We start from the raw sequence: 25,017 nt of genomic DNA on the forward strand, positions 1-25,017 counted from the left end.
TTATCCGCTGGTTTTATATCTTTTTCTGTAAAATGGGAATAATGTCTGCAATTTTGTAACTTCAGTTACGAGTTTTTTTATCTAATCACTCTAAAAAGAAACAAAGCGATTTTACCATAAGTGAATGATCATTTTTTAATTTTAATTGTTTGAGAAATCAAATAAGTTTAGGAAATTTAATAAGGTATGTTATGATATCATAAGAATTTCAGAATAGTTGTCCTTGGTTCTTAGCTTTGATTTGTGTTGTTTATATACATAAAATAGATTAGTCACTTTAATAAAATATTAATATTCTTTTATAATTGTGCTGTAAAGCTAATAATCCCATAGCTATGTGTTGTTTACTGAAAGCTAATATTCAGTTACTTAGTAGTATAGTCCAAAGGTTTAACATGCAGGAAGCAGTAAGCAAAATCATACATTTACTTGCTTCTATGCCTTATTCCCTTTGCTTCTAATTCCATTTCATTTCTTGGCAGAAGAATACAGGAAGGAAACATGTTGAGCTGCAGCATATCGATAGAAAAAGTCAATATATAGTGAAAAATGAGAAGTGACTCAAATATAGATGATAAATGGCTAATCCATACTGCTATCAGAGAAGCAGTCTGTGCCTCCCAGGAAAGGGAGATGAGTGTAAAGGGCCACTGTTACCATAAACAATAATAGCTCTTACCAGACTCTGATATTTATTGTATACTTTCCTCTTTTAAATCAAGATCTTTTTAACGTTTTTGAACTGTACATGATATGAGAAAGTAATGCTCATTATTATAATAGCAATATGATTTGAATATTAATATATATATTATATATATAATATATATATACACACACAAAGAACTTTGTACCACTGCCATAAAATAATAAGATTGCAAAATGTGAATGAATTTAAAACAATGTCATTGCCTATACACTATAGTAGAATCCACATGTTTTAGTTCAGGCATTTTTATTTATTAAAATAATTATTTTTATAGTTACAAGTAATCCTACGTGACTAAATTATTATATCCAAAATATTTTGTTGTATAATATATGAAATGGTATCATATAATAATCATTTGCTAATTTCTGTTCACTTACATAATTTCTATAGCTAATCTGATTCAGTTCTGAGTCCAGTTAACTTTATCTAATTGGATATATTTAGCACCAGTTTGTATTTTGGTAGCTTATACAGAATATGGTTAAGTACCATTTGTCATCACGGAATTGTAAATTAATGTTAGTGAACTTTTCAGGGTTCCTAAATAATGAATCTAAATTAGTTTACTTCATTATCAGATAAATCTAAAGAAATGAAATTACACAGCAAAGGGTTTAATGCTGTTAATCCCTCTGTTTCCTGAATGAGTAAATGTTTTCTGGTGTCGTAATATATGCTTTAATGAGAGTTTATTATTATTATTATTATTATTATTATTGGAGTCAGAAAATGTTATATTTTGTTATTTTTCAGCAAAACTTTGGTTTTATGACATTTGTATTTTTCACCAGAATGGTCATTTCTTTAACAATCGAATTTCATGTCACAGATGGTATTTGGTATAATTAGACATTAAGACATAACAAGCAGGGTGTTCCAGGAGGGTATTACATCTTACGGTGTAATGTTATGAGGAATAAGACTTGGAGCCAAGAAACTAACAGCTGGAAGCAGCAATATTCCCCAAGAAATGAATTACATGGAATGTCATGTTACTATTACAACTTAAAATTTATAACATCAAATTAAGAGGAAAGTCAGATCAGAGCCCTTTTGAACATTATTTGCATAAGTATGACATCACTTTTGGCTAGCCCAAAACTATTTATACCACAAGTGTTTTATTAACATAGAACATGTTTTCCAGCATTTTTACATGGATAGCTAATATGGTGCCTGTTAGATTTCCATCTCTGAAAGCCCAATTTACACACTTGATGAGTAATCAAATGAACAAATTGGAAACGTTATTTTCTTTTATAAAGTCAGGGTTTTTTTGTTCATAATATCTTAAGCTAGTATGACATATATAAAGAAGAGTAATTTCAGTCCATATTTTGCTGGTTTTTAAACCATGACTGAGAAATATTTTGACCACGGCCTTTATAATAGTGTATTCGTCAAGACTAACACAATTGTTTAAGGAGGCAACATTGCATTGGTGTTGGGGAGATACATCTTAATCATGGCAAATTCAGAAAAACAAAAAAAGAAAAACAACTATGGGTGATGGAAATTTTACTTTGATTGATTCAACATGTATTTCATGTATTCATCTGATTACCAGCTATATGACAGGTACTTACGCAGAGGATCTAAATCTAAAGGAAACAGACTAGATTTCTGCTCACTTGAATTTACATTCTATAGGGTATTACAGAAAACAAAACAAAAAAAGCAGTTAAGATAAATTTGAATAATGAAGAGTCATGAATGAAATGAAATAAGAAAGGGGTTGATGATCTCTTTTCTTTAGGATGATCATGAAAGTTCTATCTGAGATAATGCATGAACTGAGTGAAAATGGTAACAGACAATCATTTGAAGATTTGGAGCTGAGAGATCCTGGCAAATAAAACATCAAGTACAAAACATCCTGATTTTAAAATGTGCATGGAATGTTTGAGGACTAGAAAGAAGACTAGAATGGCTGGTATCTGACCACAGACAGAGCTGAAACTGGAAAGACAGAAAATGGATAATGTCTTATAAGCCATAGCAAAGTATTTGGATTTTAAGTATAACAGAGAGTTTTAAGCAGCCAAGTGTTATGATTCAAGCGGTATATTTAAATATCCATTTTGACTTGTTTAGTGAGAATGAATTATACGAAGGCAAAGAGCTGCTGTTGGAGTTTGGGATAAACATGATGATATCTTGTACAATAGAGGCAGGAGGGGAGATGGACAGAAGTGGACAGCTGGGGGTATCTTTTGGTGTCAACAGAACTCCATATTGGAACAGACATTAGTGAAGGTAGAAAAAATACTTGTACGTGAGTGTGTGTGTGTGCATGTGTGAGTGTGTGTGTGTTTTCTTTTTCAAACGATTTGATGGTGGTATCTTTTATTGAGAAGGGAAATCTGGAGGAAGCAAGTATTAGGTGTCAGAGCTGGATTTGGAACATGATAACTTTGAGATGCCTATTTACATATTCCAGGTACGTTGTTGCATATGGGACTATGGAGTTCTGGAGTAGTTTAGGGAGGAAATACAGACTTGGAATTCATCATTAGTCTTTTATTGACTCCATTTTATAGAATTAAAACCTAAGCCCATGGTTGTGTTTAACCAGAATATATAATCTATATTCAGGGAAGATTTACTCAAAATTGAGTATAAAGTTGATTTTAGAGACAACTGATATGGGAAAGTTATGAAACGTTATATCTTTAATATTTGTACATTTTCCCTCAAACCAGAAGACAATACATAAAACCTAGCAAAATATTCACTTATGAAAATCAATTGAAAACAGGAGAAAAATAGTCTGGAAAAGGATACAAACAACTTGTGACCTAATTGCACAATGTAAACTTTAAATTGAAATGCTTAAGGTCTTTGCTTTAATAAGCATATTTCTGAATAAGAAAGTAGCAACTAATCATATCCATTATCAGTTACGAAAGGATTTTTTTCTTTTCCTCCAAGAGAAAATATTTCTGGCAAAGGAAGATTAGCTTTCATAATCAATAATAAGACAAAAATGAAGATTGGGCTATTCTTACTTGGTAGTCAAAGGTTGGACTCCATTTAGGAAGGTTTCCTTTTTACCCTTACTTTTGGGCAACTCGATGATCAGATTATCTCTGAAAACCTCCCACAACACATTTGGCATTTAGTCCAACCCTTGAAGAGACAGCACAATAAAATATATTTCATGTTTTCCTCATAGAACAATTTGTCCACATGTACCATTCAGCTCACCATCAGTAACTGTCTCTAATTCTTAACCCTCTAAGTGGAATTGAACTTAATTTTCTAAGTAAATTGTAATAACCTTTCATTTAATGTAGTCCTGCTGTAATTCAAATATTCATTTTAGACATTGTACAAGGATAGTTTCCCCCTCATCAGAAGGCTTTTAGTAGCTTCAGTTCTTTCTGTGTAGGTGTGATGCCATGTCGTAAATACTCCGTTTATTTTCAAAAGGAAAGTTAAAAGCTGACTGAGAGCTCTGCTTAGATTCTCATAACATGCCCTTATGGTGCTACAGAGTTCAGTCTTTGGGATCATTTATGGGGTCAACAACAATGAACCTACAATCAGAAGCTCTGGATTCTGGATTAAGTCATTCTCTAACTAGCTCTGTGATCTTAGGCAAAACTCTTAATTCATCCCTGAAATGAGACTGCTGGACTGGAATAAAGAAATCAAAAAACTTTTTCTGTAATGGTCCTAATAATAAGTATTTTAGGCTTTGTGGACTAAGATGCAAATCTAGGACATTATAGACATATTATATATTAAATATGTGTGTGTATTACATATTATATATATGTGTGTGTATATATATATTAAAACAAGAGAGGAAACAAATTTCCAAAAGTATGTGTTGACAAAATTTAAAACTTTCTTCACACACGGAAATTTGAATTTTATATAATTTTTATATGTTATAAATACCATTTTTTTCATCTACTTAAGAATGTAAAAACATCACAAGTGGCATAAAAACAGAAAGCAGAACTGATCTGGCCTATGGAAGGTAGTTTTTGAATTCCTGAACCAGATTAGCTCTAAATTCCTCTAATAAAGCTCAAATAAAGTTTTTATTATATAGTCATTATAATAGCTCCAATTGTTTTGCTCTATGAAAATTGTGTAAGATTTTCAAAATTATACAGGGCATTTGTCTAACTTTTTTTTTCCATTCAGTGTTTTATGTTTTAAATTATGTCAGGGAATGTCATCAATTTATAATTATAAATGTGTATAAAATAGGCCAGGGATAGGGGCACTTGGGTGGCTCAGTTGGTTAAGCGTCCGACTTCAACTCAGGTCATGTTTTCGCCATTCATGGTTTGAGCCCTGCGTTGGGCTCTGTGCTGACAGCTTGGAGCCTGCTTCCAATTCTGTGTCTCCTTTTCTCTCTGACCCTCCCCCGCTCATATTCTTACTTTCTCTCTCAAAAATAAATACACATTTAAAAAATTAAAAAAAAAAAAACAGTAGGCCAGGGATAAAATAATGTCTGAAGAGGACTGACAATAAACTAATCGTGTTTGATCAAGAATTATTAGAGTGGTTAAGAGTCCCATCTCTAGAATTAGACTGTATAAATTCTAATCCTAGCTCTGGCTAGCTGTGTGAACTTGACCAAGTTATTAACCTTATGGCTCCTCGATTTTCTCACTTATAAAATGTAAATGACAATGTTAGTGCCTACTTCATAGCAGTGCCGTGAATATTAAATGTGTTAATACAGTTAAAGTGCTTAAAAGAAGTTTTGATACATTAGGAACTTTCAGAAAGCATTAGCTATTAATCGTGATTCTCTATTGCGTAAATAATTTTACATAATCCTCAAAACAATTACAACTAGTAGGTCAGTTTTTAAAATCACTATTTTTCAAATAGAGAATCTGAGGATTAGAAAGCAACTTGCCTGGGAGAATACTGCTCAGTGCAGAGCCAAAATGCAAAGCCAGATCAGAGGTACTTTAAAACAAATGCATTTTAACTGCACAACTGGGTATTTGATGAGAAATTATCAGTGTCTATCCAATCCAATATCCTGTTGCATTTTTCTGACATACATGTTGTTGTTTTTCCTGGGATTACAGGCTTATAATGATATTTTATTGTATCTCTCCATTCCACACCCACCTCAAAGTAAACACACACACACACACACACACACACACACACATATGTGTGTGTGTGTGTATATATACACACACACACACACACACATATATATATAGTGTGTGTGTGTGTGTGTATATATACACACACACACACACACACACACATATATATATATATATATATAAATAATTAATTTGACACAATTAAATTTACCCCCTCTTCCCAACTTGCTCAATTACTGGACAGTAACTGACATTCTAAAATTTCATTTGTCTTACATTTGGCCTTCAATTCCTAAGCTTCGTTTAAGTTTCTGCATAGTAGCTGATTTTAGCCAATACACAGAAGGAAAAGAAAAAAACAAAACAAAAACAAGCTAAATGGCACGTGGATATGACAAAATTGATTAATATGACAACTGTCTGCAAGAGGTAGGATATTTAAAAATATTTAATAGCAGTATGGTAACAAATAAATGCATTTCTAATACTAGCATTTCAACAAGGATGTTTGGCAGGATGAATGTGTCATAGTGCTTCTAAATACATACAAATAAGATATGCTGTGGAACCAGGTAACATGTTTTATGCATTTTATTTTATTTTATCATTATTATTATTCTTTTAAGTAATCTCTACATTCAGTGTGGGGCTTGAACTCACAACCTTGAAATCAAGACTGCATGCTTCACTGACTGAGCCAGCCAGGCACCCCATTTTATTATTTTTTTTAATTGAGGTATAGTTGACATACATTGGTTTGAGGTATACAACATACTGATTCAACAAGTTTATATGTTATGCTATGCTCACCACAAGTGTAGCTCACTTTAAAAAGTATTTAAATAAAAAAATCCGATTGCTTCTCCATCATATCAGAAAATGAAAATGGTCAAATTTGCGTTTTTGGGGCTCCCAAGGTGTCCAATAGAACTGGAAAGGGAATTTAGACTAGTGTTTGTATAAGGAAAATTCTCCACCAAAGTCAGTTACAGAATTGGAGTAACTATTATATTTGGGTTTGAAGACTCTGTATTAGTTATATACCAGGGACCACAGATCTTTTTGCTTGGAATAACACCTGTCTGTGAATGAATCTTTAATATAATATTGTTGCTACTATGAGAGTACTAATAATCCATGCCATCATTTTGAAAGGCAATTCATTCCACCTTCCAATGCCAAAGATGAAGCAGGCTAAAATGTCAGAATACATTTGCTTAGGATAGGAAACATGTTTTCCTCTCATGAATTACTTCCAATAGAATCTGTGTTTACTCTGTTATTTATGGAACTGTGTTTTATGATCCTAAAGGTCCAGGAGATATTAAAAAAAAAAAAAAAAAAAAAACACAGCACTGTGGCCTCTAAAAAATGATTTCTTGACTTTAAAATTTAGAGAAATACTGCACTATATATATAACTTAAGTAATCATCTTTACTATAGGACTTAACTGATTTCAAGAAATACTCTGAATCTCTGTGAGAAATGTATGTATGTAATATTTCTCACACTTATTGACCTCAGAAGTCACTACCCTTCTGTCACCTACCATCCTTTGTTTATTCGTTTGTTTTTTTCAGAACACTATTTAGAGACTAGAGGGACACAAGAGATAACTGCCTATGTACCTAATTTAGGAGAGGTAACAAAACAAAACAAAACAAGCTGAGATCTTTAAAAAACCTGAATTTTAGTGGTCTATAATAATAGGCTTAGAGCCAGTTACTTCTGACAGAAAACTAACAATCCAGAGAAATAATAATAATAATAAAACAAAAAAGGAGCCATTACTTTCACTTCCTATGGCTTTCAGGAATTTCTGAATCCAAATTGTGTGCCATTTACCATGAAGAGCTTGGACTTTCTTCAACTGTGCCATCTGTTGAAGCACAGGATAGATCACTACTTCATGACCTAGTCATTCAAAATAGATTGTGTTTCAATAAATACAGAATACTCCACTGAACAATTTTTCTTTATTAATCTGGTTTTGGAAGATTCTTCCATTTAGCCATGTTTTATTGGAATAAAATTAATTGATCACAATAGAGCTTATTTTACAACAGTGTACAATTCCAAGTTATCCCAATCCCTCTCGTCTTCAATGAATTATCTTTTTCCTGCATAGACTTAGTCAGCCTTACAAGTAAAATATAACTAATAATAAACTGACAGTCTATGGTGATTAGTGTGCAGTCCCTTAACTCTGTAACTGGAGGTCTTCTTTACCCGACTTTATAAGCAAGTTTATTTCCTCTAATTTGGTGTGTTAAAATGCTGATTGATTTTCCATCTGAACTTATCAGTTACGACCATACTTAATGAAACAAAAGGTCAATTTGTTCTAATTTGCTACTGTTTTGTTAAGTCAGTAAGCAAATTCTACTTGTTGAAGAATTCACCTTTCCCCCTCTTTTAAAATAATTTATGCCTATGTTCACAGTGATAAATAGATATTATTATACATTAGCAAATCTATATCCTTTAAATTCCATTAACATTGTAAGTTCTTGAGCAAGGCTTCTGCCTTATGTATCTTGTATCCTCCTTACTTATTTGGTGAATAATAGATAATTAATATTAGGTGATTGAATGAACACTTCTAAAAATACGTATCTTTATGCTTTAAATATGGTTATAGAATGGCAAGGCAAAATCATTTTCAGCATATTTTCAGAACCCACACTCTTCCTAAAACAAATGTTTTCCAAACCACAAAGCACAATACTTGTAAATAAATTGTTCATTCCTAAGTTTGTTATGGAGATAAAAGTGGCTATCTTTCAAAGAGGGCATAGAGCTTTATCTTTTTGTTAAGTTAATCATGATATATTTGACAGGTAGAGCTAGTAATAGACTTATATAAAATTAGATTTACACAAAAGGTAAAAAAGTCACAGGCTATAAGTTAGCAAAAAGAAATGTGGCTACAAAGGGCTTTGTTAAAAACTCACCAGAGTCTTTCAGGAAAAATTTTCTCCTACCATGCACACAATACCTGCTATGGTATAAACATAAGGACAATAGTAGACCACAGCTTCTGGGACACTGACTCATGAAGGATTGAATGGGATAGAGCAACACTGAATATAGGTCTATATTGAAAATATAGAAATACTGTCTTTTTTTTTAAATTTACTTGTCCAGTAGAATGATGAGAAGGAAAATGGTGCATTTACATAGTTTATTGAATAAGTAAAGCAAAGCTTTATTATTGATTTATTAAAATTACTTGTTTATATTGACTGGCATAAATGTTTTATGTATGTGAGATTTACCAAATGCATGTCACACAGCACTGAAATAAGTGTCAACTACATTTGCAAATAAGACTTGAGTTTTCTAGATGATTTTGAAATTTAAGCTTTCATTAAAAATATGTACTGAGAATTGTCAGTTTCTATTAAACTCAATCATATCGTGTCCCAAATTGCTTTTGGCCAAAGAGGATTAGTTACTCAACATTGATTTTCATTTCTTGGTACTATTTTATAATTCTTGTAATCTCTTTTGTGTTTTAAAAATTGTCTTATTCATAGGCAATTATTAATTATCATCCTTAAGAAATTCCAAAGTGTATTGTTAAAAAGAAAGCTTTCAATTCTTAGAACACTTTAAGGACATTTACTGTTTTGTAAACGAATTTGAAATTGATTTCCTATTTGGGGATATTAAACAAACTCATATGTCTCTAAATGTTACAGCAGAAACAACCATATTATAAACTATTTTTTTCTGTATTATAAATTTTATTTAAAAATACTAAAATCTTAAATTCCCATGGACTCTACAGGGAATCTTGCTTTCTTTGTTTTTATTAGTGGTTTTAAAACATTTTGGTGGATTCACATCAGCAACTAAAATTAAGATTGGATGTATTTAATCACTGGACAGAAAATTTTTCTCTTTTGAGAAAAAATAAGCCCTGTGACTGAGAATTTTCTTAACAATGTCTTAAAAGCAGATATTTACTAGTAATGTTCACTTTTTTTTTTTTTTTTTTTTTTGCTAAATTATTTAATCCATATTTAGGGACATCAAAAATTTTGTTCCTTTACTGAAAGAGAGCTCCTACTTAATCTATGAATGTTTGGGAGGAAAATTTTAAAAAACTCAAATTTAAGGGGAAAATACATGCACTATTTGCTGATTACTCCTCTGGACAAGAGGTGGAAAAACTCTCCAAAGTGTGCTGTAGGCATCAAAGGAGTTGATAGGAACCAAATAATGGACTTCTGCTGCCTTTAGTGTTAAAAACACAGCTTGCATCTTTCTACTTCTGTGATGCATTATGGTTGACACAACTTTGAGATAAAATTAAATATGATTTTGACCCTAGCTGTGTAGCATGAATGCTGCTAACGGAGATAATTTCTCCCTTTCCATATATATGTTCAAGGGTAGGACAAAAAAATGCCAGGAGTGCCTAGTCATTTTGGCCTTCTAAACTAAGGGGACTTGAGACCTTTATCCTTACTGATCACAAAGAGAAGAAGTGAATCTCAGCTAAATGTAAGAAGACATTTTGTAAATTGAGCTGTTTGATTCTATGGGACTATAGATGATTACGAATCACATTATTTCAGCAGCCTGGTATTATGGCATAAGTATTTTACCATTAGAGTTTTTCTGTATAATGAAAGTGCAACTCATTTGCAAATGTTATTTGTTCTATTGATTTTGTTTACTCAGTAAAATGTATGTTTGAGCTGTGTTTCACTTATATTAAGGACGATTTAGTTTTGTATTATATTTTTGAGTTATGAAATTGCTCGAAGAATATTTCCTATGCGTTTTCATGTTTATCTATTATTTAAAATTAACCTAAGGCCTAGAAGACTCAGAATATGTCTCTGCATATTCTATCATATTAAGAATAATTGTACAATTAATTACAATTCTTCTTTTAAGCCAACCCTAAAATCTTGAAATGTGTGTGAACAGGGAAACAAGTTCTAATTTATCTATCTTCTAGCTCATACTGAAAACCAGCTTAGAGAAAAAGTTATTGTTTGAGAAGACAGTGCCAAATTGAAGATACTTATTGCGGTACTCTAAAAATGTGCCCAGGGTTAAAATATATCGCCCTGAGACATTAGTCAGGAAACCTGCACAGTTAATAGGAACCCTCAGTTTGACTAATTGTTGGCATTAAGAAGGAAATTTCAAGGTCTATTAAGAAGGAAAATGAAAACCCAAGTGCATATGTGGTTTAGAGTGTTTAGTGGAGTCTGGCAAGGACATAGACAAAAAGTAATGAACAAAAATAATAGAAAATGTTACAAAGAGGCCTTGTGAAAGTCAAGTACTATAAGAGGGATAAGGAGTGGCCAGGGATGATCCTGAGGGCAGTTTGATCTATGGTTGAAGGATGATTATTCTTCAGATTGGTAGTATATACTATAGCTGTAGGTATGTGTCTTTTAACTCAAGCTGATTATTTAGGAACAAACATTAATGTTTGGTAGATTTTTAAAAATCAGCTACATATCAAGAACAGGAAAAACTGAGTATCAGGGTGCCTGGGTGGCTCAGCCAGTTAAGCGTCCAACTCTTGATTTTGGCTCAGGTCATGATCTCACAGTTCCTGAGATTGAGTCCCCAGTCGGGCTTTATGTGGACAGCATGGAGCTCACTTGGGATTCTGTCTCCTTGTTCTCTGCCCCACCTCACTTGTGCTCTCTCTCTCTCAGAATAAGTAAGTAAATCTTCAAAAAAAAAAAAAAAAAAAAAAAAAAGAAAAAGAAAAAAAAAACTGAGTATCTTCCATCTGAACAGAAAAAGTATTTATTAATGGATATCAATTTATTTTACAATTTTATTTCATTAAAGACATTTCCGTGGTAAATAGTTTTATGTCCTTATTTAGATTTAATTTAAAAAATGTTTCTATACTACTCCAAAACACTTGGGTTGTAAGTGGAGACAAATGATTTTCTATGTGATTTTAGTGAATTAGACCAATAAGAAAAATGTCCAGGGTGATGAGGCATCTGAAATTAAAGATGTTAAAATAGTCACTTCCCTTTTTCTTAGTTAACTTAAATCTCTGTTAAGTCAGAAAATGTTCTAAGCTGAAAAATATAGTAGTATTACTTTGGGTAATCCAAACTAAAATGAAACATACATATTATTTTGAAATAGTGTATATCATCAGTCACTAGAATTATTGAGTGGCCAGTACATATGGAGTGCTGTATTGACATTCGAAGATATTCATAGATGTTTAGCTCCAATTATAAGCAAGTATTATTACTACCTTTGAGTAAACACATTTGTACTAGTGATTTAGATGCGCTTTGTGTACAGGAGTTAGAAACATAGATAAAGCACTAAACGCTCACATTTTTGTTCAGTACAAATGATGCTAATCAACTTCTGACTGATAGCTTGTTGGACTGAGCCAAGGAGCAGAGATGATGCTTTTATGTACCTTAGCTGTGTTTTATTAAATTGACCTCATGACCTGCCAGGATTCCTGCTTCTCCCGAGTGCTGAAAGACACTTGTATTCACAAGCATTTATTGAGTAAAAAGCAATGAGCTAGGTGTTAGGTACAACATGATAAATAAAACAGTCCAATTTCTCAAGGAACTCACATTCCAAAGACTTTTTTGTCAAAATGAAGTTGTTGCATTGCCTGTGTGCAAAGTATCAGAGGTGCTTGTTTCAAGGGCAGATTCCTGGACAGAGTCTTAAGTTTTCTGCTTCACTACCTTGAGTTCTGGTAACCTGCATTTAAAAAATAATGCCCTTTATATTGCTTAAGCCTTTTTATTTAGAATACTTTTGAGTAATAGATTCTTTAGCAGAACCTTATTTTCAAAGTAATGTAGTAATAGATATGCTCAGGGAATTGCAAGCATAGAGAAGGGACATGTAACCCAATCTAGAGGAGCAGGAAGGCATTCTTTGGAAGGAACATCTAAGGTCGGCTATCACAGGAAGCCCCTATTTCTCATGTGTGGTTTGGTGGGGATCATTCCAGGGCCTTTCTAGCAGCAGATAATCTCCATATCAAGGAAGAGATGATTAGTAAGAGACTGGTATAGGTGGAGAAATGCAAGGAATTTGTTTAGGTGGAGAATAAGGGACATAAAAAAAGGAGGATTAAGAAGATGATTAGGCACCAAATCATCACAGACCCTGAATGTTATGTTAAGGAAATTGGATCCTATCTTGTATTTCACTGGTTTTGATATTCAAATGCAAATAAAATTGATTATTAAAGAAACAAGTCCAGAGAGGGAAGCAATGCAGAATTTTTAACACGAAAGCTGTTCTTCTCCAGCTAGTCGTTGCCATGGGGAAATGTGGCATAGAATTGCCAGATTGTCCAGTCTTTCAAAAATAGCCAAAAATCTGGTGTATTCATTAGAATTAGGTTCAGCTGCAAATAACAGGATATCTTAAAATAAGTGTTTCAGCAACAATGAAATTATTTATTGCTCACAAATTAGTCTGGAAAAATGCAGTGCTAGGCTAGAATGTCGGTTCTGTTCTACCAAAACTATATGGAGCCAGATGATGTCTACCTCACTCCTCCATTATCCCTGGGTTCTGACTCTTGTTGTTATGATTCATTGTGTCCAGGCAGCAGAAGAAATGAACAAGGTGATGGAGGAGGACAGTGTTCTCATTTAAATAAGTTCACTGGAGATGGCCATAGAGCTTTATTCTATGTCTACATGCCTTAGGTGTATGGAAGACTGTGAAATGGGTTTTTTAAAATTCTGAGTAGCCATTGCTCATTAAACATTTTATTATTATGGAAAAAAACACAGAATGAATATTAGGGGACCAGAAGCATTTTGCACTACATTCAATTACACATGAAATATTAAGTATCTATCTATATATCTATCATCTATCTATCACTATGTATGATCAATACTAGTAATATTGGGAAAAATGTTTGAGCTATACATAGTCTTCAAGCTATAAGTTTGTAAATGACAGTCTTTGTTTTATGGGAATCTTTGGATATTCTGGAGGAGCAGATTTAGCTGTTCAATATACAGAGAAGGTTTGTGTCATAAGCTATTTAAGTGGTCAAATTATCTGAACTTGGTGATTATATTTTTGGATAAAAGGGAGAGGGAGAATTAAGGAATTACTTCCAGGGTTTTAGTTTGTTTTATTTGACAGATTAAGGTGCAACTAATTGGAACAAAAAAAATCCCAAAGGATGATTGGTTTGCAGGGGAAGAGAAATCCATTTTTGTCCAACTCTGCATTGGCATATTGCACACATTTTGATATCAAGACTGAAGGTAGAGGAGAGGTTTGAGTCATAGATTCAGGACTTACAGGATATGCCAAATGAAACTATCATCATAGAAGAAATCATCAAGATAACACAGAAGTGGGTATAGTTTTAAAATAGCAGTGTTAAGGGAACAGAATAATGGCAAAATGGTTATTCAAGAGTTGATCAAAGAGATGTAAAACCAAACTCATCATGAAAGTAAATAAGTGAGAATTGGTAGAAGTTTGAATGTTAGCTCAGCAGATGTGTTGTAGGTAGATGTCCACTGTGTTTGTTGATTGACAGTATGCTAATTAGTGAAAGGTGCTCTCCCTCCTTAAAAGGAGGTGTTTTGGGAAGGAAGATAAATGCCAGTGTGTGGGTAAGTGAATGGTAGGTGTGGAAGTGGATATAAATAACTACTGTAAATACAAATCTTTTGTAAAAATTGCTAAGAAGATATTATACACAGGATGAGGGTAAAATAAGATCAAGGGAAACCATTTGTTTATTTAGAATGGAATAAATATAAGTATATTTATTGGATTAGAAAAAGAGAGAGTATGGAGAAAGACTTTGAAGGTGTCTAAGTTGGATGTGATGACCACTTGACCAGAGTGTGAGGAAGAAATGACCTCAAGTGTAGCAGCATGGATTACAATTTAAGGATGAGAAGACATGACAATGTGGCTGTACATAAGCTTTAGTTTGGGGTATAGGAATTTATGGACAATTATTCCTCACCAATACAATGTTCATAATTAATTTATCTTCTATGATAAAGGTGGGAAGTGTAGATGAAAAATTCACAGAGAGATCAGAGGCTACAGATAAGTTAGGAAACAATGATTTTGTAATGATGCCAATTAGCAGAGGGATTTCTGTGTGTGTGTGTGTGTGTGTGTGTGTGTGTGTGTGTGTGTGTGTTAAGCCATGGTAATGGGATGAAAGGACACACATGTTATTGACCCAGATATGAATTTGCTGAGCCTATTTGGTGGAGGCATAATGCTGCAAATGTGTTAGATGATCTCCATAGAGAATTATTCAATGGATAAATAACTGAGTCCAAACTAGAGAGGAAAGAGAAAGAATAGTTCCAATAGACAAGAACAGGTTGCAAGAATTGAGACAATGGTGGTCTTTAAGAATCTGAAGATAAGATTTAGCAGAAAGGAACTTTAGAAAAAACTGGAAGATATGGGGTAATAGTCAAAAAGGAGGATGTTATGAATTAGGTTGTTAGCTGGACTACTCCATGATAATAGGAGTGGCTGGTTAAACTTAAATAAAGGCAAAGTCTTGGGTACTATGTTTTCAAAAGCTCTTAGTTGTCGGGTGGGTATATATCATTACTTTACAGAAAGGTATTATGTGCATTACATAGATCAGGTTAAGATTTTGATACATAGACCTAAGAGTAAAAATAAATCTTCTGTTTCCAACACCTATTTGATTTCTAACTGCTGGAAGGTATCTAACTTTTCTCAGTTTTAAATACTATAATGGTAAAATAGAAATAGCAAAGTTAATTACCTTCTATAGCGAGTAATGAAAAAAAATCTGAGCTTTTAGAGATTAGCTGTGACATATCATAGAGAACATTATAAACAGAAAGATGAAGAGACAAATCTAGTCTTCCTTGCCTAATTGTAGCTCACTGAATAAACAGCCTTCTGAAGCCACTCTCCTTCCTTGGCTTAGTATGCAGGACAATTGATAATCACTAAGATACACAGAAGGAGTAGTTGCAGATGGTTCACATTGATTACACTGAGATGTCATGGTGATCTTTCTGAAGTTCTTAGGCACTAAAATCTGAAGAGAATTTCAGAGAGATTACAAATAGGCTATGACCCATCAACATAGTCCCTCAACCACAATTGGAGAATCTCTTGAAGCCTGGGGGAAACACAAGATTCCTTTATTATTTTTAAGAAACAAGTTGTTTCAACACTAAAAGATAATAGGTAAATTGATAGTGTTTCTGTGTGTGTGTGTGTGTGTGTGTGTGTGTGTGTGTGTTAATAAATACCTATAGGGGCACCTGGGTGGCTCGGTCGGTTAAGCATCCGACTTTGGCTCAGGTCATGATCTCACGGTCCGTGGGTTTGAGCCCCGCATCGGGCTCTGTGCTGACAGCTCAGAGCCTGGAGCCTGTTTCGGATTCTGTGTCTCCCTCTCTCTGTGACCCTCCCCCGTTCATGCTCTGTCTCTCTCTGTCTCAAAAATAAATAAACGTTAAAAAAAATAAAAAAAATACCTATATCCATTTCAAGATGAAGATAGCCTAATTTTTCACACTTCCAAAAAAGATGGGTATCATAAAAAGAGAATTTAGAGATCTCCTAATTCATGTGAATGGAAGTAAACATCTTACCCTAAAGGTGTAATAAAAACCTTGTGTATATGGCCAGTGGTAGGAGTTTATTTCTATCATAAGTTACTTTTGATAAAGCTGTGAAAGACTAAAGCTGTGATTGATGTCAGAAATTTTAGGTCATGAGGTGAGTGAAAAACAAGAATGAGGACAAACACTACCAAGTATACCTTGTCTGAAGATATTTGGGAGTCAGTCATATATAGAAAACATGGTTGTGATTTTAAAGCCAAATATTTTATAAAGAATAAACATCTAAATAAGCAAAGACTATGTGCAATTATACACTTCTAAAGGTTTTTTGATTTTTCTTAAAAAGTAGTCTCAACTCTGAAACAAACAACAAGATAAACTTTTTAATATTCCTCTTCATCAATAATTATTTTCCTAAATTAACTTGGAGTTTTCATTGAGTTGTTCAGTATTTTGTAGTATGAGTTGTGTTTCCTTGTGGACACAAATTATACCAAGTGGAAATTTGCCTAATAATCATTCTATTGTTTTGTAGGATTCAATTATAATCATTGATTTGGAAGATATCTTAGAGATCAGTCTAAACCAACTTCCTCATCTTTAAATTTTAAATAGAAAAATTGTTTGTAAGCCAGCCAAAACACTTGATTCTTTCCTAGCTTCTAGTTTGAAATTCTTATTATAGCCAGAGCCTGTTTCCCTGAAATGTAGGTGAAAAACTAATAAGAGAGGTGGGAGACTAAGAGGGAGAATGTTCACTCTCTGTTTTTCCAAATTGTTATTTACGGTTAAAGTACTCCATTGGTTTAGCTAAAAATACTTTGTTTGCATTTTTTGTGTTGCTAATAAGATTATGAGATGACATTGTGATTCTTCACAGAACAGAGAGGAGACTTCATGCCACATTTAATAGGTGTTGAAAATGGAAGGTGCGGTAGGCACAATTTCTTTTCATGTTGGCAGATGGGAAAGAAGGTGGAGGACTGGAATTGGGATTTGCATTCTTGGAGGAAGGGGCTTGCCTTGGCAGATGGCTGTAGTTTCTACTGCTTTTTGCTCTTGTAGTCTACAGCCCTTATTCTCACCCTAGTTTCACATTCTACTAGACCCAGGAGTTGATACTGGTGGTTTACAGTTGGAGAATCTGTGTTCTCATTACATAGCAAGTAGAAAGGTCAAGTAACCCAATTTTTACTCAAGTGGTAGAAATGTGCTTCTGAAATATTATAATTCTGATTTTATTTTCCCATAGTAATAATTGCTTAATCGACATATGCCAAGTGGGCCAATTATTCTAAGGTGTCATATTTTGGAGGGGGGTCGGCAGGTAAAACATAGTAATAATAAGATGCAAAAAGATGTAGAACTATGCATGTTGATCATTGACTATGGAATTACTAGTACAGACTGCTCATAAGTTATGTTAAGGTATTTTGTAGGTTTTTATGAGTAGACCTAAATCCCTACAATTCTTAAACTTTTCGGATTCTTTGCCAAAATTTACCCTGTATGCTAAACAGTATAAATTTACAAACTGTTTTGTGAAACAATGTTCATATGCAAGTTATGCTTTTCTCATACATTTTAGTTATCTATTCAATAGAAACTATTCCGAGAGCTAGAGATAATACCATAGTCCTGTGCTCAAGAATCTTATGGTCTAGTAAATAAACTTGTTCTTATTTTCTCTATTGTTTATGACATAAAATTTATATCATCAAACAATTTATAGATTGATTCCTGCAACAATAGCTGTATATAATTATATTATTTGTAAATATGTTTAAAAAAATTTTAAGGTTATTTATTTTGAGAGACAGAGAGCACGTGCACATGCACAAGTGGGGGAGGGGCAGAGAGAAGGAGAGACAGAATGTCAAGCAGGCTCTGCACCATCAGCCCTTATGTGGGGCCTGAACTCACGATCTGTGAGATCATGACCTGATCATGGTGGTATTGTGGCTTGCTTTAAAGTGATATTAAATTGGAATGTTTTGGGATTTCATTCATGCATCAACTATTACTGAAAGCCTAAGTTATGACTAGCATGGAACATGTTTGTGTGTAAGTTGTACATGGAATTATCTCTATGCGAACATAAAATCATCAGAATAGTCTCTATATCAAAGCTAACAGAACAGGAAAAGATGACTGATATTTTTGATAGTAGATAGAGATCCAAGAGTGTTCTGTTCCTGAGGAAACACAGAGAAGCTGGAGTCAGTTTCCAGCTCTTTTCAAGACATTCTGGGTCCAACATGTTACATTTTCTCTGATGTAAGGTAACACATTCCAAGCTCTCTTGATGTTTTCTAAGAAATATAATTTTTCAAATAACTTAAAGATTTATATTTTGAATGATCATTGTATTATTTTCAAAAAAATGGTAGGTGTATGACTATCTTGAGATGATGCTTATAAGCCACAAATTTTATACCAAAAACAGCCAGATAGATGGATTTTCCTACATGCTTTCCCAAATAAAATAAGCCCAAAGTTAAATACTCACTCCAAAGCAATCTGTATTGTAAGTGTGAAGGTGTAGGTCTATTCCTTAAGAGCTTTCTTCTTCATAGAGGGTATTAAGATTTTCTTCTTTAAACACTGATGTTTGGCTCTTCATATTTCTCCATGCTCTGTCAGGAACCAATTTAATTGCCTTCATATAATCAACAGTGATTGACTTTACCCATGATGGTTACTGTTATTTTATAGAATTCCAAGTTATTTTTCAGTGTTCCAGGATTAATTTGTATTTGTCCTTTACAAATTATCTCATTACATTTCTTACTGTCACTATAATAACAAAATAAATCAAATGAATTTTCAGTGGTGCTATGACTGATTTCAAAGATAATGATATTTTTTAACAGTTTCCAATGGCACATATCATGCGATGACAAAATGTTTTAGCTAGTAGATGCAACTATAATCCAACTTATTTTTACTATTACAAGACACATTTCTATTTTCCCTAAATCTGTCGAGAGTAAAATTCAGACACCTCCGTTTAATTTATTTGCTAATAAGGATAAATTAGCACATGTTTTCATACGAGTCAAGTAATCATGAATTTAGATTGAACTTAAAAACTGAAATGACATATGTAGTAACAGTTGTCATAGTCACAAAGTCTCAGTGCCTAGGTAAGCTTTCCACAGAGAAGATATAACAGGTTCATATTTTGTACAATAACCTGACCTACTTTCACTTTTTCTAGAATATGTTAGGTAGAGGAGCAACAGAAGAATCCTGCCATTTAGAAAATGTCCCACTAGTGTAAGAAAACATTAGACTAGTCCCCATCTGGGGAAAAAAATACTTTGTTGATTATGTATTTTATGAAATTTTGCCCCTTATCACAGACAAAAATGTACAAACATTTTACAATGCCGAATGCAGGGGCGCCTGGGTGGCTCTGTCGGTTAAGTGTCCAACTTCTGCTCAGGTCATGATCTCACATTTTGTGAGTTCAAACCCCACATTGGGCTCTATTCTGAGAGCTCAGATCCTGGAACTTGCTTTAGATTCTGTGCCTCCCTCTCTCTCTGCTCCTCCCCCACTTGCTCTCTCTCTCTCTGTCTCTTAAAAACAAACATTTAAAAAAATTATAAAAATAAAATGCCAAATGCAATGTTAGTCCTTTTCTAAATAGATCAATATGGGAACAGTTCAAATGGTTCCACATTGAAGGGAATTGTGAGATTGCTAAAGGAAAACTGTCAACTGAAATGGTTCTTCTTTTTTTTTTTTTTTTTTTTTTTTTTTTTTAAAGCGAGAGAGCACATGTGTGAGCTGGGGAGAAGGGCAGAGAAAGAGAGAGAACCTTAAGCAGGTTCCACGCTCAACATGGAACCTGACATAGGGCTCGATCTCATGACCCTGGGATCATGAACTGAGCCAAAAATCAAAAGTCGGATGCTCAACTGACTGAGCCATGCAGGCAACCCCAAAATAGTTTTTTCTTAATACTAATGCCTAATAATATACTATCTAAAATATGTATATATACATCATAATAATGTGGTTCTGGTCTCATAGGCAACTTCCAATCTTCATAGTCTAGCCATTGTTTGCTACACTCAACCAAGAAACAAATATTATATCCAACAACCTCTTACAAATGATATCCATGATATGACAATTGAAGCCACTTTGAAAAATGCAAGCTTCAGACATACATTTTTCAACATGAGGTACCATGTACAGAATGTTGTTAATGCTATTTTAAAGTAGTTTTTGTAAATTTGACTTGATTTTTAAGAAATAAGAATATATATTCCATCAATCTTACTTTTATACATAGTATAAAAGTATTGCTTTTTACTGGGTACTGACTACTACATAATTCTATGTATTTGTCTTAAATTTTTTAAGTATTTAAGTGCCTCTTCACATGGCCTAGTTACCAAAATGTTTTGAAAGAAAGGAGATGTTATTTTTATTAGAGTGTATTAGTGTTTGTGAGGTTATATTTAAAATTTTTTAAGTGTAACTGGTGTGAGGCCGAATTAATTTTGGGTGATTTTGGAAAGGAGCTCATTATTGTATAAAATGAGTTTAGATTTTATGGTTTTGTGAACTTATTAGTACTTTATGATTTTATAGCTCTAAGTATTTAATTTTAATTACTCCACATTAAAAATAAAACATGTAGAGAAATAAGACAGTTTTACATGTTTCAAATACTAGGACAAATAAGGAATGAATTTTTATATTTTAGTAAGATATTAGCATTTATTTTAGTATGATCACTAAGGAAGAAAATACACACATATTAAGTAAAATAAAATGTACACCTAAAATTTTTATTGTAGAAAATTTAGTCTTATCATGGGCTAATAGAGATATTCAAATAAATACCCAGTTAGGTTAATCAGATCTTGAACATGCATTAGATACAACTCAAGCTTGAAGAGACCTAAGGTCACCATCAGGCTACCTCTACCTTCTTATTAACTTAAAATTTTCCATTATTTTCACTTAAATGTCACTGTTTTATTCTTTATATTACCCTTTCAAAGTATCACTAAGTTTCAGAAAATGTAAAAGACAACTTTTCCTTAGAAAACAGGTTATCTTGCCATAACGAATAAGGAGTGGAGTGGCATTTTTTGAAGAGGTGGTTATGGATGGTCTAGGCTTTCCTAATATACATATTGATCTATAAAGACAGTTTGAGTCTGATAATATAATTTGGGGGAGATAGTGATTGCAGAGCACAGATATATCATTATTATAGCAATAGTGGAAGGAAATGAGTAACTGGGGGTCAGGAAGTAGCATTCCTAATCAGTGCTTTTTGTGTATAACTGAAGTTAAAGCAAACTAGACAAAAGGAAGAAAGGTTTTGGAAAGCATCATATGCTTTGATTAGGTGTCAAAATGTGATCACTTTATTGTTTTTATAAGTAGAGTGCACGGTAAAGTCAAAATTTGTGGAAAACTATTCTTAACTGATAAAATAAATGGAGAAAGGACAGGATGTAAAGAAGCTGTTAGAGACTTAAGCCAAAAGTGACTTAATTTTGAACTATAGTTCTACTGGGGATATAGCAAAAAAAAAAGTGAATATGTACAGGAAGAAAATTAAATTCATAAGTGTCCTTAAAATTGGCATGTTTGTTATTTGACAAATGTGATTCTGTATATGTTTTTGACTGTCTGTTTATTCTATCAATAGCCAAGATATAACTATTTTTTATTGTTTATACCAAGTAATTCTCAATTTATTGTGTACTATATTTTATTTTTTATAATTTTTTAAATGTTATATATTTTTGAGAGAGAGAGAAAGTGTGAGTGTGCAAGCAGGGGAGGGGCAGAGAGAGAGGAAGACAGGATCCAAAGTGGACTCCATGCTCTGACAGGAGAGCCCAATGAGGGGCTCTGTCTCATGAACCAGGAAATCATGACCTGAGCCAAAGTCAGATGCTTAACCAACTGACCACCCAGGACCCCTAATGTGTACCCTATTTTAGAATCACCAATTAATTAAATGAAAAGTTTTCTTTTGAGGTCACCAACACACGCCAGCATTCCCAGTTTGTCCTAGACTGAGGAATTCCCAGGGATATAGGACTTTCAGTGATGAAACTGGAGAGGGCTGGGAAAAACTGGGATGAATGTCTTTCCAAAGCACATGCACATTCTTTAAAAATTACTGATAATAGAATTGACTTTGAAAGTGAATGGTTTCTGTATTTGCTTGGCACTGTGGAAGATACAAGTCTCCAAGAGGCACATCATCTTTTTCTTTACTCTTCATTTTATTACAATGTTAATGGCTGCTTTTTTTTTTTTTTCAATCTCTGAGGCCATCTCTGTACCCAGACCATTTGAATCAATCAATCAATCAATCAACCAGTATCTCTGTCTCCCTCTCTTTCTCTCTTTTAAGTTAAAAAAATTTATTCTAGGGGCGCCTGGGTGGCGCAGTCGGTTGAGCGTCCGACTTCAGCCAGGTCACGATCTCGCGGTCCGTGAGTTCCAGCCCCGCGTCGGGCTCTGGGCTGATGGCTCAGAGCCTGGAGCCTGTTTCCGATTCTGTGTCTCCCTCTCTCTCTGCCCCTCCCCCATTCATGCTCTGTCTCTCTCTGTCCCAAAAATAAATAAACATTGAAAAAAAATTTATTCTAAAATAACTACTTTAATGCCAATCTCTTTTCTGAAGGAATCTAGTAATGTAGTGGCCATGTTTTCCAAATCAAAAACCAAAACACACGGTTTAGCTCTTATTAGTACAATATAGTGAATATTTGACATCAGAAATGTCCCCAGTAAATCTAGATATATATAGCTGTGCAACTAAAAAGAAAAAGAACCCAAACAAAAAAAAAAACAAAGCAAAATGATAAAAACCCAGTAAGTTTAGGGTTTGAAGTTATCAAACAGAAATCCAAGTAAAATGAATTAATTTCATAAAAGATATATACAGTATATTATATTAGGCCAATAAATGTTCAATGCATATTTCTTCCATCACCAGAATTAATCTGATGTGGCAAAATTGCTTAAAGTATTTCCCGAGTTTTCTTTATTCATTCAGTCAATAGAATTGCATCCTTCTTATTCCAAGCTTCCCATAAATTGACTAGTTTAATTTATTTAGAGATTGTAATATATCTTCTTATGGGCAGATTTATTTGGTGCTCAGTTTCAGTCACAGGATTAAATAAGAAATAGCAGTAAATACCCAGGTCCATAAGTTTACTGAAGCTACAGCTTTCTAGGTCATACACTTGTGATATAAAGGAGTGATTTGTTAGTAACAAGCTTTTACAATTATAGACTATATTTCCTTAGCCACTTCTTGGAACTGAATAATTCTAACTTAATTGCCCTCTTTAAATCAGATTTACTATAGTTATTTCCTTTGCAGCATTTCAAAAATAACCATATTATTCTCCAAGGAAATATCTAATGGAGTCTTTTAGCTTGGATCTTTCCTTTAGGCCCCACTTGAGGAGGTCATCTGAGAAAATAGTATTAGTTCCTGTCCAGATGTCTTCATGATAGCCCTTCTTCCACTAAGGGTGGGGATACAGCACAGGGATGGAAGAAAGGCTTACCAAATTATGAGATTTCATTCTTATTTAGTCATCTTTACACTGTCTCATTAAGTAGTCGGTGTATATTCAATTTGTAGACATGATATAAAGATTTTTGTTTTGTTACCTTATTTAGTTTTCACCAACGACAGAATAACTGGGTACTAATAAGTTAGGTTAAACAAGGTTTACTAACACCTAAATGTAGTATTCTAGAAGCCAGTTTTTAAAAAGATAAATATTTTACCCCAAATGTCACTTTGTATTACTAGAATGATAACTGTGTATTAAAAGTAATGCGATTAATTAAGCTCTAAAAGTTTTCTTCTAGCCTGTAAAAGTTTTATTATGAAAACTTATTACTTTTTTTAAGCCATATAGTGTTGTGATTTTAATTGATCAGATACAACCCAAATAACCAAACTACTTTAAATTCTCATCAGATTAGAAAATATTATCTACAGTTTTTTCGCAGCTTCTCTTTGTAATCCAATGATCTATTTACCAAAATATGAGAGACCATAACCCTTAGAGCTATACATCACTGTAACACATCCTACATCCTCATTATTTAATTTTGAATTATTACCATATATACTTAAATATGACTTTCTAGTATATTCATTGACCATATAAATACCTAGACTAGGACTTATTTTTTTGCTCAATGGATATTTCATGATCAATATTTTTCAAATCTTTTTAAAGTTAAATATGTAATAGTTCTACTAGTTTTCTACATTTTTAGTATGGAAATTTGTTTGCTCAAGAGAAAATTATCATTGTTTAGAATAATTGCCTACTATTATTTTTTTATGTGTGTCTTGACCTGGTTCTTGTTATTTTAGAACTTAAATATAACATGCATGGAATATCTGAGCTAATTGCCTTTGTAACTTCCCCATATTCTTTTAAAAATGGTACAGTGCTTTCTCCTTTGATCCATATGTCTCTAGCATTATACTACTTCATTTTTCTATTCCCCTTGAAAACAGAACATCTTTCAGATTTACTACTTGCTATCTCCAAATTCACTTCCTTTATTTTATCCTTAAACCCT

At 33.2% G+C, this 25,017-nt stretch overlaps 1 protein-coding gene across 1 annotated transcript in view; it reads left to right on the forward strand.

Annotated features, from left to right (window-relative positions):
• Positions 1-25,017, forward strand: part of SLITRK1 (SLIT and NTRK like family member 1) — a 208,207-nt gene that overhangs the window by 8,781 nt on the left and 174,409 nt on the right. The window lies entirely within an intron of this gene.

The sequence above is a fragment of the Puma concolor genome, chromosome A1, assembly GCF_028749965.1.
Source record: "Puma concolor isolate L17-30 chromosome A1, mPumCon1.1.hap2, whole genome shotgun sequence".
Classification (NCBI taxonomy): domain Eukaryota; kingdom Metazoa; phylum Chordata; class Mammalia; order Carnivora; family Felidae; genus Puma; species Puma concolor.